General features: G+C 34.0%; 1 protein-coding gene and 1 pseudogene across 4 annotated transcripts in view; both read right to left on the bottom strand.

Moving 5' to 3' along the window:
- Nucleotides 1–17963, bottom strand: part of Cadm2 (cell adhesion molecule 2) — a 984450-nt gene that overhangs the window by 725125 nt on the left and 241362 nt on the right. The gene's annotated exons all lie outside the window — the stretch shown is intronic.
- Nucleotides 17322–17440, bottom strand: LOC121821853 (5S ribosomal RNA; annotated as a pseudogene).

Raw genomic sequence — 17963 nt, forward strand, 5'->3', positions numbered from 1 at the left:
ACTATCAAAACTAGTTTTTCCGCATACTTTGCTCTACAGCCCAAGAAATCATTCTGTTGTCAGAGGTCTGAGAAGGGATTGCAAACTGGTTAGAGATTTCTTCATGGATTCAACTTCCTCAACCATGGAGCTAAGAGCTCAACAAACAGTTTCTTACCAACAATTTCTGAAAAACTGTAATTTGTTCATGGTTTGCTTTGCAAATAATTCAGATCTTCCAGTAGATTTAAGATCTTACATATCACCGTGTTCATTAGGCTCTTTTGATGAGGGAAGAGAATTAAGGAAAAAAAAAACAACGTACTAGAAATTGGACATAACCTCAGGATATGCTGTGTTATATCTAGTCTTTTTTAAAATATAATATACACATATAGTAACGGAAAAGGCTGGAATCAAAGGGAACCATTGGCACATCCACCAGTGGAACTTGAGTGTCCATGTGATAGAATTTAGACATGATAAAACAGCAGCCACAATTACTTAAAAAGCCAAAGCCATCAGCACATCAAAAATTTGATTGAGTGTATTGTTATTTTATTTTATTTTTCAAGAAAAAGGCATTCCACATGCATTAATGTGTTCATCAGCCAAACTTGCACCTTTTCTAGAAATTTCAAATCACAAGGATAATATCAAACAATTGAAAGTTATTTTTGAATTTTTCCCCATGTCATTACTCAATATAATAATTATTGCCTTAGAATTTTGGCTTCTATTTACTATATAAACTAAAATGTAAGGGTAAAAAGATATGGGAGAATCATATACACTTATGCAAAAATAACTGAAGTCAAGTACTTTGACATTTATTGGGAAAAATCACACTCTTTTCCGATTGCACTGATCAAAAAAACCTGGGTCATTTAAGAGAGAAAATATTTAAAATGCATAGAGGCAAAAGAACTTTTGAAACAGCAAATGAAACAAGAAAGGATTTTCTGCTCTTCTGGTCTGAATAACATTCAAGTGGCTTTAAGAAGTCACTCCTCTTTGAAAGATGACTAACCTTTCTGATTGTGTCTGTAGTAGGGAACCCTGGGACAATGAGTTCAGAATGAGCCAAGATCTTGAAACACAATTGTATGTTATTATTTCTCCCATCTTGTGTTAAACCCATAATCGGATTGGAAATCTATCGTCAGCAGTAATGGAGCACTGAGACAATTGCCCATATCATTCAAGCCAAAGAAACACTTTGATTTGAAATTCTGTATCTAAATGATTGGAGCCACTGTATTCCTTTGGTATGAGTGATTTGAGTAATTGTCTCAGTTCTCCAATCCATTTCGCTTGTATAAATTGTCCAAAGCAAACATGCAAGCCCTCATATAACTCAATGCAATGAAAATTTGTACATGTTTTCTGGCATATAAAATTTGTAAATGTTTAAGGGAAAATAAAACTAGAAACTACTGAAGGCATCATTTACATTTTCTGAATACCTCTTTACAAGAAATAAATTATAGTATGCAGGCTCACACGTGCTCAGTAAATTGTATTTCAGTGAAGTTATTTGTCACTAAACCATTACTGAGAATGACATAATTTTTTTTCCGATCAGCAGAAATGATTAGGAGACACATAAAAATATTCCAAATTAATCATGAATCACAAAAGCTGCATTCACTGGGTGAATACTCCTCTTGCAGCAATTTGCACAGCTAGAACGCATGAAGGGACCACTGTCTCTATCACTGTCCTGCATCACCCTCGGGACTTCACTGTTTTGGTCACCACATGTTTTTGCTATGCGTTAGAAGTAAGCAGAAGCTAACGAGATTCCCTAAAGTCGATCACTGTGCCTGTTCATTCTCTCTTTGTGAGCCCAAAGTTCCTATCTACACTGCAAGCACCAAGGCAATCAATGCTGATGAATGACTAGCAATGGCTTCTTTATTCGGGTCCTCACAGAGAAGAAAGTTTCCATTATCTCTTCTGCATCTTCACTCTATCACTTTGACAGGGCCGGCACACTCCACTGCCTTCGCCTTGGAACAGGGTTCTGTGTATCTCTCTGTTTCTAATATGAAAGAAAAATGAAAAATAATAAAGTCTGGAGAAAAACCTCTTGTTGTCACACATAAACTGCCATCTTTCATTCTTCTTTTAATTGTTGTTCCGACTTGCGCAGAGCATACACCCTTAGAACAGAGTGGCCCAAGAAAACTTCAATGCTGAGAGAACTCAAATTTTAAAGTGTTTGGTGAAATAGTGTTTTACTATGGAGAAGAGAAATTAGAGCCAAAGGCACTATTTTTGAGCCCCTATGAATTCTTCTGTGTAGGCTACGTTTAGTCACTCTACAAGGGCAGGTCTGAGGACACTTTGTCTACTTCTTCTGGCTTTGGGCTGGAAACTGGCAGTTTAAACATTCACAAGACTTTGGGAAAGTAGACTTAAGTTCTACTCCTTGCATGTTTCTACTCTTTTTGAGAGTATTGCCTGTCTCTATGAAACAGTAGGACGTGCTTGGAACAGGGACGGTGAGAACAGGCCTGATTTGGGTACTACTCAGTGGGACTTGAAGATGAAAGCTTCTGAGAAAATAAGAAAGGTGTCAGAAAAAAAACTTCTATGGACAGCAGTGGCAGCAGCAGCATCAACAAAATAAGAAATGCTCCGAACATTAATTACTAGGGAACTAATAACCAGCAAAGTTCATTTATAGCATTTTTGTTTGTTTGTTTGTTTGTTTTTGCCAGGCTATGGTGAGTGCTGTATTAACTGTTTTCTGTTTCATGTACAATAAATTCTAAGCATAAGGTATCTTCCAGCCCCTTCATGTCATTAGTGGTGTGTCCCACACATGAGCAGAGATAGGTAGGATGTGTGGCTTCCTCTATCTGACAGTAACCTTTAGCGATTTTGAACCCATGACTCCAGAAAAATGGAAATTCCGACATTTACCCTTTACTGTTCCTTATACATACATTAACTGCATCTATGAATTAAAATTATTTTGAAATGGGTACAGTCTTTCTATTTTTAAGGAAAAAGAAAGTAAAGGTTATGACAGTGAATTCTAAATCCAACAGTAAATATTTCATTTGTTACATAATTGTAAACTATCTGTACCTTGTCACTTAATTCTATGGTCTTTTTTCTATCATGAAAATATGACATATAAGGATTTTGAAGGAAATAAAAGTCTTGAGAAGAAGAAACAGATAGCAAAATGAACAAGTTACCCAAACTCATTCTGACATCCTTTAGGAAATCTATCATCAACAATGACAAAGATCCTCTGAATGCCAACATACAAACTTGATCTTCTGACCAAAGGAAGACAACTTACAATAATATCTTCAGATACTAAGCATAATTCTCAACTCCTTACAAAACTAACAGTTAAAGAGTGATAATCTGATCATCCTTTGTTTTGCATCTGGTATCTACTTATGTGTGAGTGCACACTATGTTAATCTTTCTGAGTCTGGGTGACCTCACTCAGGATGATACTTTCTAGTTCCATCCATTTGCCTGCATATTTCATGTCATTGTTTTTTACAGCACCATGAGGTGGATTTCTGGAGCTGATTATGTATGGTCAGATGCCTTGCTCACCCTTGACGCTGGGGGAGGGGCGTGGTCTTGCCTCAATTGAATGTAAGAAGCTTTGCTCACTCCCCATGGGAAGCCTTACCCTTTTGGAGGAGAGTATGGGGAATGGGTTGAGGCAGGGGAGGCTGGGAGGGGGGGGATGGAAGGAGGTGTGAGAGGAGAAATATGTGGTTGTTATAGAAAATGAATAAAAAAAATAAAATAAGACCTATTAGAGGAGAAAAATAATGTCTATTTTTCCTTTTATTTCTTGCTGTTTTTAAAGCATTATTTCAGGCTGTAGAGGTACACAAGTATGTTATAATTCAATTCACAACAGTAATAGAGATATTTTAATTCTGTACATGTTGGAGCCAATGTTAAAACTTCATTTAATGCTGCAAATTTTTAGGAAAGGTTAAGAAATTGTATCTGAACAGTGCCTATAATTAAAACACAGATGTGTCATTAACTGGCTTCATGAACTTTGGGAAATTCCTCAATTTTTTAATTAATAAAATGGAAATGTTTGAATTTAGTACTTACATAGGCTGGAGAAATACAATTACTTAAGGTGAGTGAGCTGGTTACAAGCATCTCTGACATATGGTAAACCTCCCCTGAATGTGGGCTCAATAAAAAAGTATTTTCAGATGATATTCTATAAACACTGACACAAATGTATCCTTTTTAATTTGCCCAAGAAGGTAAGTGGCAGAGGGAAAATCAAAACCAAACCACAGAAAATAAACAGAACTGGTGTTTCCAATGTGGTAAGATGCCACTTACATCAGTTCAATATCGGAAAAGCAACAGAGAATCCAATATGGTTGGTTATAAAGTAGCAATGGGTGCTAAATATGTCATGAAGCTGTTAATATATTTATAACGAGACTTAACAATCTGCAACCTTCTGTGTTAGTCAAACATAGAAGTTCTTAGCACTAAAAGGACTTTGTGACTTAACAATCTGCAACCTTCTGTGCTAATCAGACATACACGTTCTTAGCATTGAAAGGACTTTCTAAATAATGACTTTCTTGGAAGAGGGAAGGTAAAAACAATTGAGAGAGCGCTGAAGATCCATAGCTTCCCTTTTGGAAGCAGAACTATTTCATAACACTTTGGAAAGAGTCAGGATCTAAAAATTCATTGTGTATGTGTTTAGATGTGGCCTTTTGGCCTCAGAGCTGCAGCACCACTTGGATAGGAACTTGTGGTTTCCACAGGTGCATTACCTCTGGCAGATTTATAGTCCTCATAAAAGCTTGATATCGCTCATAAATGCAGACTTTCAATCCTACAGGTCCTGCTGACCAGGAAGCTCTATTTTATCTCTCAGACAGATGAAAATGACACCTCTCTTGTAGGCAGGGGCTAGGAGGCGTGGCAGAGCGATGGATGGCACAAAAACACATGAGAAATTCCAGTGGAAATAGGCCTCCAAGAGAAACTGTCAAGGAGAGGCCCACAGGGGAAGAGAGAGCTGCTAAATAGGAACTGCAGGGGAGGAAGGACTCATGGTGGGGACGCAGATCATCAGGGATGCTGAGCCAAGAAGCTGAGCCAGGAAATAGAATTGCGGTCCGAATGGAAAGGGAAACCTCGACACATGCTCAGTACTTAGATTTCCTTATGGTAATGGACAGAACAGTCTAAGGACAGTCTAGGTGTTTTCACATACCAAGCTAGTATGGTTCAGAAAAATAAATGAATTTGCAAGTCTTGTCAATGTATCTATTACACTGAAAAAAAGAGAGAGATTTTCTAGAACGTTATTGTATCTATGGAGACATAAAAACAACATGGATAATATTTCTCTGTATAGGGAAGTAGGATTAACAGGCCAGAAATAGCACATTATAGTGAATTATTCCTATAATCTCAGCGCCCAGGAGGTTAAGACAGGGGTAGTGTCAAAAGTTTGAGGACATTCTGCATCATATTGAGATTCTAAATCAGCATGAATGGTAGTGTGAGACCCTGCCTTAAAGTAATTAAAGAAAAATGTAACAGTCAAAGGAGAATGATCTAAATAATAGACAAGGTAAAAAATTATCTTTACTGTCAGCAAAGTAAATTATTCCTACTTGAGTCCTAGAAGTTAAGCGGAAGCCAATTTTTGAGTGAGATGTGGGCTGTGAAATGGTATCTGTACTGTTTCATACATGCCAGGTCTTTCCCAAGAACTGTGTTTTGTTCAGTTCTCAAAAAGATGTCTGTGAGACAGGCACTTACTTCTGTGATGAGTATTTCAGAGAATGGGATTTTAAAGAGGGACCCAGCTGAATCTTCTAGCTGTGAAGGGGTTGGCCCAAGAGCTTCAGAACTTGCAGACACAGCTGCCAGTCATTCACTCAGCTAGGGAGGTTGTCCTCAGTGTCAGTGGAGTGGAGAGCCAGACTAGATCTTACTGAGTCATGCTGCGCCTAACCTTTCCATGAATGAAGCCTCCCCCTAAGAGTGCAAAATTATCTATTGGGATAATAACAATAGTGCTTGATATGAGCTTGGGGAGCTTTAACACTGGACTGTATTTCAAATGTCATGCTAAATATACCATATATGAGGGGTGGAGAGTGTGAGGGAGCAAAATTACTGCCACATTCCCATTTAAGCAATAAATTCCATGTTACTGTTATCTACATGTTATGATGAAAAAAAAATAAATGTTTTGTTGTGGCTAATGCATAGTTTATATCATACCCAATAAATAAAATACTCCAACAATTAAGTTTTAGTAGTATTCCCTCTAATGTCTAAGATAAAATAATCGCATGATTGTTACAAAGACGCCTTCATCTTTAAATAAAATGGCTTTAGATCTGAGAAGCTGACTGTAGGAATTATGTCAGGTATTGGCTGTCACTCCTGGTGAAACTGGCCAGTGGGAAGCACTGTTGGTCAATCAGAAGACATAAGGACTGAGAGATGTAGGTCATTCATTCCTCGACTAGTTGTACAGCCATCAGTCAAAATTGAGGGCTCAGGTCTGACAGTTCTGCCCACTGCCCATGTTTGTGTTCTGTATGTTGCCATTCCTTCCTCCTTTTAATGAAGAAATGATCAGAACCGCTAATGTTGCTTGAGTTGCATGCTGCTGCCTGCTTTGTTTCATCACAACCTTTTCATAATTGTAAATAAATTTAAATATTCTGAATTGAATATTTTTCCATTGCCTTTATTTTTTGGCACACATCTCCTAGAGGAAAAAAAAAAACTGAATCTTGGAAGTGATGGACATCTTTATGTCATCATGAGATAATAGGTGACTGAAGACCATTAGATAACTCTACAGTAGGAATGAGTTAACCATAAATAAGAAACCATGACAAGATAGTTATGGAGCTAAATAGTGTTCTTCAAGTCCAAAAAGGGTGGACAGACAGGCTGAAAGTTGATCTGATTATGAGTCAAGAATGGCAATTTACAATGCCTAACTTACGAAGCTTCTGTAAAACCTCAAAGACAATTATGGTGATATTTTATTTGTACTAAAATGTTATTTGTATGTTAATAAATAAAGTTGCCCAGGGGTCAGAGCTATTAGCAAGCCATAGGAAAGCTGAGCGATGGTGGTACACGCCTTTAATCCCAGCACTTGGTAGGCAGAGTTAGGTAAGTATCTGTGTGTTCAGGGATACAGCCAGCATTGGATATACACGCCTTTAACCTCAATGCCAACCATAGAAGACCTGGAGGTCTGTACAGACAGGCAGTGAGGAGGCAGCCATATGGTTGGGTTTACAACCAATGAGAAGGCAGAACAGAAAGTCTCTATAAAGACTTTAACACAGAAAGTAGCTGTCTTTCGGAGAGGTAGGACCACCGCAGGAGGAAGGGTAAAGTTTTAGCTCTTAGCTCTGACCTCTTGGCTTTCTTCTTTGCATTGGTTCTGTGTTTCTTATTTAAAAAGATGGTTGGTTACATCTACAGACAACGTGAAGACATCATTATTAACTGAACACCACCAGAGAAAGTCAGAGCTGACATGCAGCTCTGCACTCTTCCCTACAATGTCTCATTTTTTTTTATCTCTGCCGATTAGATGTTTATTCATATCCTTTGTAATAGCCTTAATAAAAGTGGACAAAAGTAAATAAATTATATCCATATTTCTTAATTTGCTTTCTATTGCTGTGATAAAACACCATGGCCAAAAGCAACTTAGGAAAGAAATGGTTTATTTTAGCTTACAGCTCTCAGGTCTCATATCATTACCATGGAATTCAGGGCATATCATTACCATGGAATTCAAGGCAAGAAGTCAACCTGGAAGCTGGAGTCAGAACTGAAGCAGAGGCCAGGGATGAACACTGCTTATGAGCTTGCTTCTTGAGGCTTGCTCACTTGGCTTCCATTTATATGGCAGGGCCCTTTGCTCAGGGTTGACAACCCAAAGTGGCTGGGTTCCTTCACATCAACCATCCATCAAGAAAAAGGAGTTTTGATGGAGAAGTCATCTTATTTGAGATTATCCTTTCAGATAACTTTTTAAAAATTTTTTTTATTTTACAATACTATTCAGTTCTACATAATAGCCACAGATTCCCTTGTTCTCTCCCTCCCTGCCCCTCTCCCATTACCCCCAGCCCAGCCCCCATTCCCACCTCCTCCAGATCAAGGTCTCCCCCGAGGACTGGGATCAACCTGATAGGCTCAGTCCAGGCAGGTCCAGTCCCCTCCTCCCAGATTGAGCCAAGCGTCCCTGCATAAGTCCCAGGTTTCAAACAGCCAACTCATGCAATGAGCACAAGACCCAGTCCCACTGCCTAGATGCCTCCCAAACAGATCAAGTCAATCAACTGTCTCACCTATTCAGAGGGCCTGATCCAGTTGGGGGCCCCTCAGCCTTTGGTTCATAGTTCATGTGTTTCCATTCGTTTGGTTATTTGTCCCTGTGCTTTATCCAACCTTGGTTTTAACAATTCTCGCTCATATAAACCCTCCTCTTTCTCACTAATTAGAAAATTAGTTATCTGAAAAGAGAGACTCTTTCAGATAACTGTAACTTGCATCAAATTCATACAAAACCAACAAGGACCACCATAACACAGAGAACCAATGTGATAACTGAACATAGGAAAAGGCTTTAGAAATCCAGTTCAGTCTGAAGCAGACATAGCCTGGGAAATGCCAGTGACATCTGAAAGGGGGCATTTCCAGAGCTTTAACACTGTTATTGAGTATCCTAACAAAATTGTCAGAATCAAATTTTAGAATACTCAGTTATGATCACAGAATATTGAATAGTAGAAGTATTAAGAGGTCAGTGACTTCCTTATCAAATTACACATTTGTATTATCCTACTTATTATCTGGTTTCTGAACAGAACACTGGACTGTTCATTTTCTTCTCTCCAAGTTTTTGTTTCTGGAAACTTTGGACGACCCAGCTGATGAGTTCAGTCACATGTGTGAGACAATGCAAAGAAAGAAAAAGCAAGTAAGTACTGGGGACATCAGAAAAGTTTTACAAAGAAGTTGTGGAAACTTTAGAAAGCCATCAATTCTGTACAGATGAAAGGTATAATAGAGAGCAACAAACAATAAAAAATAAGAGAAGTGAGGAAATAGATCCTTGCTGCCACTTTAAGGAAATAAAGAATGGTGAAAAGGGAACTTGGAAAGATATAGAGATGTGAGGACAAGAAGGGTAAGAAAGTTTCGGTCATCAAGAAACTAAGCCTCAAAAATGATCCAGGAGCATAACTCTCAGTAAGCAAGAAATTTACATTTATCTTGCCAAAGCCTGATCATAACCACACAATAACTTTGATTTCTAAGAGAGTAGCATGTATGCACACATCTGCATACATTTCCCATGCAATCATACACCTATTGTATGTGTATCAATAGGGAACATTGTATCCAGGTAACTGTGCTAAGTGAACACTAACATTCTGCTTGATATATGCAAAGCCATGTAGCTGGAATGGTACCAAGTTTGAAATTCAGAATGACTTTCTTTTCAGAATATTTATCTTTTGTTGTTGTTGTTGTTGTTTGTTTGTTTGTATTGTTTCTTTTTTTCTGTTTTCTTTTCTTTTATTTTTTTTGAGACAGTATCTGATCATGTAGTATTATGGTGGCATGGAACATTTTATAGGCTAAGCTGGCCTCAAATTCATAGAAATCTATCTGCTTCTGATTACTGGGATTAAACATCTAAGCAACATAACCAGTCATGTGATCATTTTGGGCATTGAAATCATGTGATCTCAGAAATTCTATGTTTTTTTTTCTTCTTATATGTCAAGATAGTGTCATTAGATGGCAGATATAATTTACAATGATTTATTATTGCACTCATGAGTAGTTTTATAAACTCTAACAGCCATTTTTATGCAGAAGGGTTGTAAAACTTAAGAAGTCAAAGCAGTATGAGATGCTTTGAGACAAGATCAGAAGAATACTTGGTGACTCTTTTCCTTATGGGCTAAATTTCATAGCTATTCCGCCATCTGAGGTGGTTGAGAAGCCAGATTTTGATGAGGGATGTATGAGATATAACATAGCAAATTCTTCTTATGATGTATTGTTGATAAGTATTATGCAAAGATATATAAATAAATGGTCAAGGAAAAGAGAGAAGACCTTTCATTTTGACCAGGTAATCCACAGACCTCTTCAGAGAATATTTTAATGAACAAGCCTCTTAAGGACATCCAGGATGTCTTTTAGAATTTTAACACTTTCTGTGTAAAATAATGAGAATTACTTAAAGACATCACATATAAAAGTTGCATGTTGGAAATAATATCATAACTAAAATGGAAAATTCTTGAAAATGTTTCAAATGTTTGAATTTAATATTATGCAATTGAATATTTGTCTATAAGCATTTGAATTTTTCTTAGAATTACTTTAGCTTTATCAATTATTAGTTAATATTTATTTATTTATAAATACCTAGATTAATAACAAGCACTGGGCAGGCAACTTATAGTTTCTGTTAGCTTAATTTGAGGTAATCCTTTAATTTATAGACTAAATATACCTTGAAACATCAGAAAACAATAAATTTGTGTATCAAGTGTGGGTGAATCTTGACATTTATTCACTTCATGTCTCTCTACATTAGTCTCTAAATAATAATACACTCTTTCATAGACTTATTTTGAAGTGTCTTTTTAAAACATTGATACATTAATTCTATATTTAAAGAGAAAAATAATGTTTTCCATTGAAAAGGAGTAATAAGGCTTTTCTTATTTGCTTATCAAATAAAAGCTTAAATAAACAAAATAATGCACTTAATCAAAACATACCTACTAAAGTTGTATAATTATATGATGTTTTAAGGTTTCTGATAAAGCATGCACATTTGATTTATGAATGAGTCTTTTACAACTGTCCTGTTTTTAAGCATTCAAAGTGATGTACAAAACCTAAAAATTATAAAATTGTTGAGGTGTTATGTGACATATTCATACATGTTTATATTGTGCAATGTTTAAACCAGTTTAAAAAATACTTATTTCTTCACCCCATAAACTGTTCAATATTATTTTTATTACATTTTTGATTTATATTTGATATATAAAATATTTTTGCAAAACACTTGCAAGGACGTTGTTCAACTATAAAAAAATAAATGAAATGATAGGTGTGGTTGGGGAAAACAATACCATACAATTTGATATATGAGTCATATATTTCATAAAAGGCAATAAAATTATTTCATTAAATAAAATACTATTGGTTTTGAGCTATTTATATAGCAAATTTATTTCATGTGATTTTCAATGTGAGTTTTATACAATTCATTCAAATTTATTGAGAATCCTTCACAGAGATTTTTTTTTTTTTTTTTTTACAAAGTTAGCTATCCTGATTCATTTGTAAGTAACCTAAATGAGTACTGGAGTTAATAACTCTGAATATACTAGTAAAGACTGTCTACTCAATGCATTAATAATTTTCAGTTCTCTTTTGAGTACTTTTTGAGGAGTAGGGCTAAGGATATCAGAGAAATTCATTAGATACATTTAAATTACAAAGATTTAAAAATTTATGATTTAGTTGTATTGAATTTTATCCTTAGTTAAAGGAGGCCTGAGGTAAGTTATCTTGGTTTTAAATGTGTTACATTTTCCAATTAAAATGTGACATGATATTTTGCTGATATTATTTAATATATTTCCTACAATTCTGAGTGAATTAGCATTCATTCATATAAATATTGATTTTTGTACATCTTAACTCAATAAAGCCATCAGACACCTGATGTGCTTAAATTTTAATGTTTTCTCCCAAGAGTTTAAAATTGATGAGTAGTTTTAGCATAAATGTGTTCTAAGTATACAGCTAATTTTGATAAAATTAGGATGGGCCTGGCTATTTTTTTTCATTTTATCAGTCTAGACTAGTAAATATATGAGATACTGTCTATGTAGAATTAAAAACACTTGAAAATTGTTGAATGTTCAGCATGTGGTGAAATATTAATTAGAGTAATAGTTGTGTTTTACTTCTGAAAATAGCTTTATATGAAGATTTGGTTTATTAAGTTAAAACTCAACCATAAATAAACATTAAAATAAGATCACATAAATGCATTTCTGACACTAGTTTATTTTTTTCATGATATAGCATAAAGAGAATTTTAATTAAAATATTTGAAAGATTAACTGGGCAAGACAACAATTATTTCCCTTGAAGCTAAATAATTGCCACTATAGAAATATTTTCCATGTACCTTATTACATTTACAATATCTACCACATAAAAAGCAGGTGGCATAATTTTCATTGTTGATTCTTCCAAGTTAAATTAGCATTCTCTATAAATTTTCATTCACTCAAAAGGACAGGGTGGATTTTCTTAGTACACAAAATGTTGCCCTATGACCTCATGTAGCTTTTTGGACCATGGCCTGATGAAATATTTAATTTTCAACCAAAGTACAAAGTGAAATTATCCTTGACTTTTTATATTTGATTCATTTATAATGTAACATTATTTCAATATTGTTGCATTTGTATTTGAAGGCAACCATTATATAAGCCTATTGTTATAACTGCCATGTTCAGAAGGAAAAGGACAAATAATCATTCATGTGTGGAATAAATATGTTTGAATAAATAAATATGAATAGGCATGAACTAAGAACTCACATCTGTGTAATAAAGAAGATCAGAAAGCTATTGTTCTACACATAATAAAACAAAATTTTTATTTGTTTTGAACAAAGTTGTTTTAATATTCACATATTAGAAATACTGTCTTACTATATTTTATGTTTCAATATATTAATTAACTCGGCTCATATTTCAAAGTAAAAAAAGGATTATTAATGAGGATTTTTCAAATGTTAAAGGAATTGAACAGATTGTTTAATTTTTTTGTCTGTTTGTTTGTGTTTTGAGACAGAACTTCTTTGTTTAGCTTTGGGGTCTTTCCTGGAACTCACTCTGTAGCCCAGGCTGGCCTAGAACTCACAGAGATCCGCCTCCCTGCCTCTGAAAGTGCTGGAGTTAAAGTCATGCACCACCACTGCCCAATTTAGATTGATTTTGTATAATGTTACAAGGATGTGAAATTTTGGCTGAATTTTATAATTTCAAGGAATAAAATCAGTATGTATTAGCAATTACACTCAATAATCATCTACACAACTTTTAAAAGACACTGAGCATTTATCGCTATTATATCCACTCTCATTTAAATATTAATTCATGTATAGCATGTATAGTAACCATTTATAGTATGGTTGAATTAGACGATGTATTCTGATAAAATATTAAATAAAATGGCTAAATTAACATCAATGGATTTAGGAACGAAAAAAGTAAACAATTAAAAAGGTTCATAGTTAGTGGTCAATTCTTAATAAATTCAAAATTCCAATACCTCTCTTGAATTAATGGCCTAATATACTTACAGAAATATTCGATTATTTTGAAGAAAATACCACATGTATACTTTTTTAAAAATATACAAATATTTTAATAAATATACTGTTTTATAAATCCCATAATTTGTTAAATTTAGAAGCAAACTCTATGTGCTCATTTTATTATTTTTCTAATCCTATCATGGAGGAAATCAATGCATGGATTTCAGGAATTTTCCTGTCTTGTGTTCCAAGGGTAATATTGTTTCAAAATTTAAAATAGAAAATAAAAAATAATATTTTTGATTAACTGAATATTATATATAAGTTGCTCTCTGAGGGTGAATTATACTAATGTTGGTAATATTAACACTTCTTATTTCTCTAATACATATTTTTCACAATAAGATTTATTTATGTTTTTAGCCATGACCTTCATTTCACAAGGTTTAATATTATACACAACATTGTAAGTATGAACTCATTCTAGTTGTTAATATAATATAGATTACTTTATATTTGGTAATCAATCATTAGATTTGATTAAATATCACTGTATCATAAAGAGATCAAAACATGGTATATTGATTTTTTTTTCAATAAGCCAATATGGTTAAAAACACAAAGTCAAATGAACCACAAACTAAAGCTGCTGCAGTATGTTAGATCCATCAAATGAACAATAATATAAACATCAAAGAAATTTTAGAACTCTGGAGATTATTTTGGGTGAAAGGAACTTAGTTAGAAATTCCCCCCCCCCTTTTTTTTTTGAGCCTAAAAGCCACTGAGTTAAGATTCCAAACTCTATTTCCTTCACAAATTGTTTTGAGCAAATTAAAACTGATTGTTCAATCACTATAATTTCAGTTGTCATGTATAAAGTATGTTTATTAATATTCTGGGTAACTGTTATAAATCTTATTGATTGGTTGTTAACAATTGTTTCAAAGAGTTTGTTTTCATCTCTCTGGATACTGTTTCACACCAAATAAATTGTGCCTGGGACCCTGCATTGTAACAATGAACTTTTCATTCATCTTATTCAATGAATATCAGTAGCAATGGCATCATACATGAAGAATTATAAAGGTGATTTTTTTTAACCTCCCCAGACATAATCATACACTAAATCTACTTGTGGCATTAATCTTCTAGATACAAAGTGTATTGTATGAAGAAAGTCCAGACATGAGACGGGGGAAACCAGAATTTTATTTCCCTTGTCTCTACTTACTAGGTAGATGTAGCTTTGACTATATTGCTACAGATCATCATTATTCCAGTTGATAAAATCCCTATTTTGACATTTTGGTGTCTGAATACTATGCAGTCAAAGCTAACAGCACACTTCTCTACATTGTAGTGATTTATGTGATAGTTGTGGATGTATAAATAGTAATCTTTATATGGAAGGAATACATATAATGTAATAGTTGAAGAAGGAAACTAGATAAGAAATGACAGCGTAGTAAATACCATCACTTGGTGTATGAGGTTGTCAATTCCAGTAAGAGACGTTCAATGGGCACTATCATAGTAAAGGGAAAAGTTGTCAAGGATAGCCTCAGATGAGTTGTCTGCTAGCTGGTGCACTTTCTATACAAGTATTTCAGGATTGTTGCAATTTTTTGACTTACACAAAGTACTGACCCTGGTGAAAGGCACATTGGGATTTTCTTTTCTTTGAAGGTTCATATGGCAACTTCAATTTTGTTGTCTAGATTCCCCCAACTCCTTAGCAGTGTGTCTGGTTTCCTGGCAAGAGTCCTGATTGGAAATAATCATGTGGAAAGCTATTATATGACTTGAAAGTGCTACTTCATTCTAGGTATCATTTTGGTCTTTTGTAAAAAAGACAAAATAATAGGGACTTATCCAGTGCGTTTTCTTTATGGGATGGAAACCACATTCATCATGATTTGTTACCCTCGATCAAATTCTAACTCTTGGCTACACTTTAGAAAGAAGGAACAAAGATCCACACAATATTTTCTATAGTGTTCCGGATTATAGCAAATTAATGCTTTGGTTGCAGGATTTCAGTAAGACTTGAAATGAAGGACTTATTCAACAAATAGATATAATTGAATCAATGACCTAAAAAAAAAAATTGCCCAACATCCCTGGGGCCCATAAAACAGTACTTTCAGATGGCAGCTTCCAGTGGAAAGAGATTGAATTGTATCTGCAGATTTGTACTTAGGCTATCACTCTAAATCACTGCTTAGAAAAAACAGTAAATAATGGCTAATGAGAAATAACAGTTAAATTGCACAAACAACTGAAAGTGTCACTGTAGAAACTGTTTTCACATCACATTTCCCTTCCTTATATGTGTGTGTGTGTGTGTGTGTGTGTGTGTGTGTGCGCGCGCGTGCGCGCGCGCTCATGTATGAAGCTGATAAAAAAAAAGCCTGAAAAATTGAACTAAAATAATTTGTAGTAATATTTAATGTGATGTTATGAATGATATATAATAGAAAGACTTACAGACTTGGCTTAAAGGAGGTTGATCCAGAGGAAGTTTAGTTAATGGTTTCTTTTAAATCTTTTTTTTTATTAATTTATTTATTTATTGCTGAGTAATGTTTTGGTGACTGTTCTACCTTGCTTTATTCAAAACGGCCAAGAGAGATATTATCCTTCAGTCAAGGTCAAAGCCTGTGCATGTTGAGAATTTTTTTTTTTTTTTTTTTTTGCCAGACCATTGCATACACTAAGGGTTAAAAAATCCTTAAGCATGCTTAACCATGAATTAGCCTTTTTATACCTAAAATAAAATTTAGACATATTTAAGATGATCTGTATGCAGGTTTGAGAATATTTTTCTTAGTCTGAACAAAGTCTTTAGTTACAATTTTTGAGTAGAGAAAATACTTTTTAAATTAGGTTATGAACTTGGAAAATATTTGTTATTATAGTAATCTTTTAATTATATGTTTGAATATTAGATGCACTATCAGATTTAGATTTAAATAATCAATTTCATAGTAATATATGTACATATTTAACCATTAAGTACTGAAATAACAATATTACAACAAATGATTGAATATATTATAATGTAATTTACTTGTTCTTTTTTTTTATTCTGATAGTAAGTAACGCAGGAAAAAATCACGCTAACTCTTATAGTTTTAATTCCAATAGAAATGAATAAGTCAACTTTTTTCTTCCATCATTATAAGCAAGACCCTATCAACTGTATGTTCAACTTGGTTGAGGGGACATTAGTTCTGACTGAACACTCTGATGTCCCCACTCTATCTGAATAATCAAATGATCAACATCTCTTCAGGACCAAATCGGATAATGTGCACAAAATCACACTGAAGAACATAATATCATTCAGACATGCAAAGTATTATTACTTTCAAGCAAGTAACTATTGATTTTTGTAATAAAGGAGTGCCACTTGACAGTACTAATGTGGGAAAGATAGTTCTTTGGAAATGACCCTTTAATCAGTTGGGCACAAACCTAAGTGATAAGTTGTACCACTTAAATCACTTTTTCTTTCTTGATGAGAATTCAAGATAATCTATTGGAACAAAGTACAAGTTAAAAGGATATGTATCATCTGATATTTTGTCACAGTATATATATTAAAATAAAGAAAAACAGCATTTATAACTTTAGAAAATACATGGAAAGCATTTTAAAACTTTTGAAATCTTTGAAAAATATAGATGATGATATTGAAAAGGAGGTGAATATAGTATAATATTTATATTAGTATGAAACATTGAAGAAAATGTTTTGGTTAATCTAATTATCTTCTTTTTAAGATCTCAAATTCTAGTTATTTATCAACTTGAAATTTGAAATTCTAAGTCTGTACTTTCTGAACGCATATAGTTTCATCTACTTGAACCCACAACTAGTGTGTTTGTTTGGTTTTATTTTATAATAATTTTTTATGATAAATTATTTTTAAAGCCTACAGCACCCGGTGTTCCCAGGTGGTCTCCCATCCAAGTACTAACCAGGCCCGACGCTGCTTAGCTCCTGTGATCAGAGGAGATCCAGCGTGTTCAGGGTGGTATGGCCATAGACAGTAGTGTGGTTTTAACATATAACAATTTTCTGCCACCTCATATAAGAAACAAGAGCTACTTTCATCCATTCAAAATTAAAGTTTTATACTTATTAACAAATGTAAAAACTAAAGACTATGGCTCTGTCCTGAACAGAGCAAATCTATTGTGCTGTGATACTTTCAATTCATTTTTTGAGAATTTCATATATGAATACTGTATTTACAACAATCCTCCCAAATTTCTCCCTGCAACTCTTTTCATGTTCTCCTTACTCCTTAAATTTATATACCATGATTTTTTTGTTCAACAAGATTGTAGTTGAGTATTATAATGATGAAATTGTATCACACACACAAAATAAATAAATAGATGATAGATGATAGATAGATAGATAGATAGATAGATAGATAGATAGATAGATAGATAGATAGATAGATAGATAGATAGATAAACTCTTCACAGAAATATAAATCAAGACTACTTTGAGATTTCACCTAACTACAGTCAGAATGACCAAGACTTAAATACAAATTACAGTT

This window comes from Peromyscus maniculatus, chromosome 12, assembly GCF_049852395.1.
Source record: "Peromyscus maniculatus bairdii isolate BWxNUB_F1_BW_parent chromosome 12, HU_Pman_BW_mat_3.1, whole genome shotgun sequence".
NCBI lineage: Eukaryota > Metazoa > Chordata > Mammalia > Rodentia > Cricetidae > Peromyscus > Peromyscus maniculatus.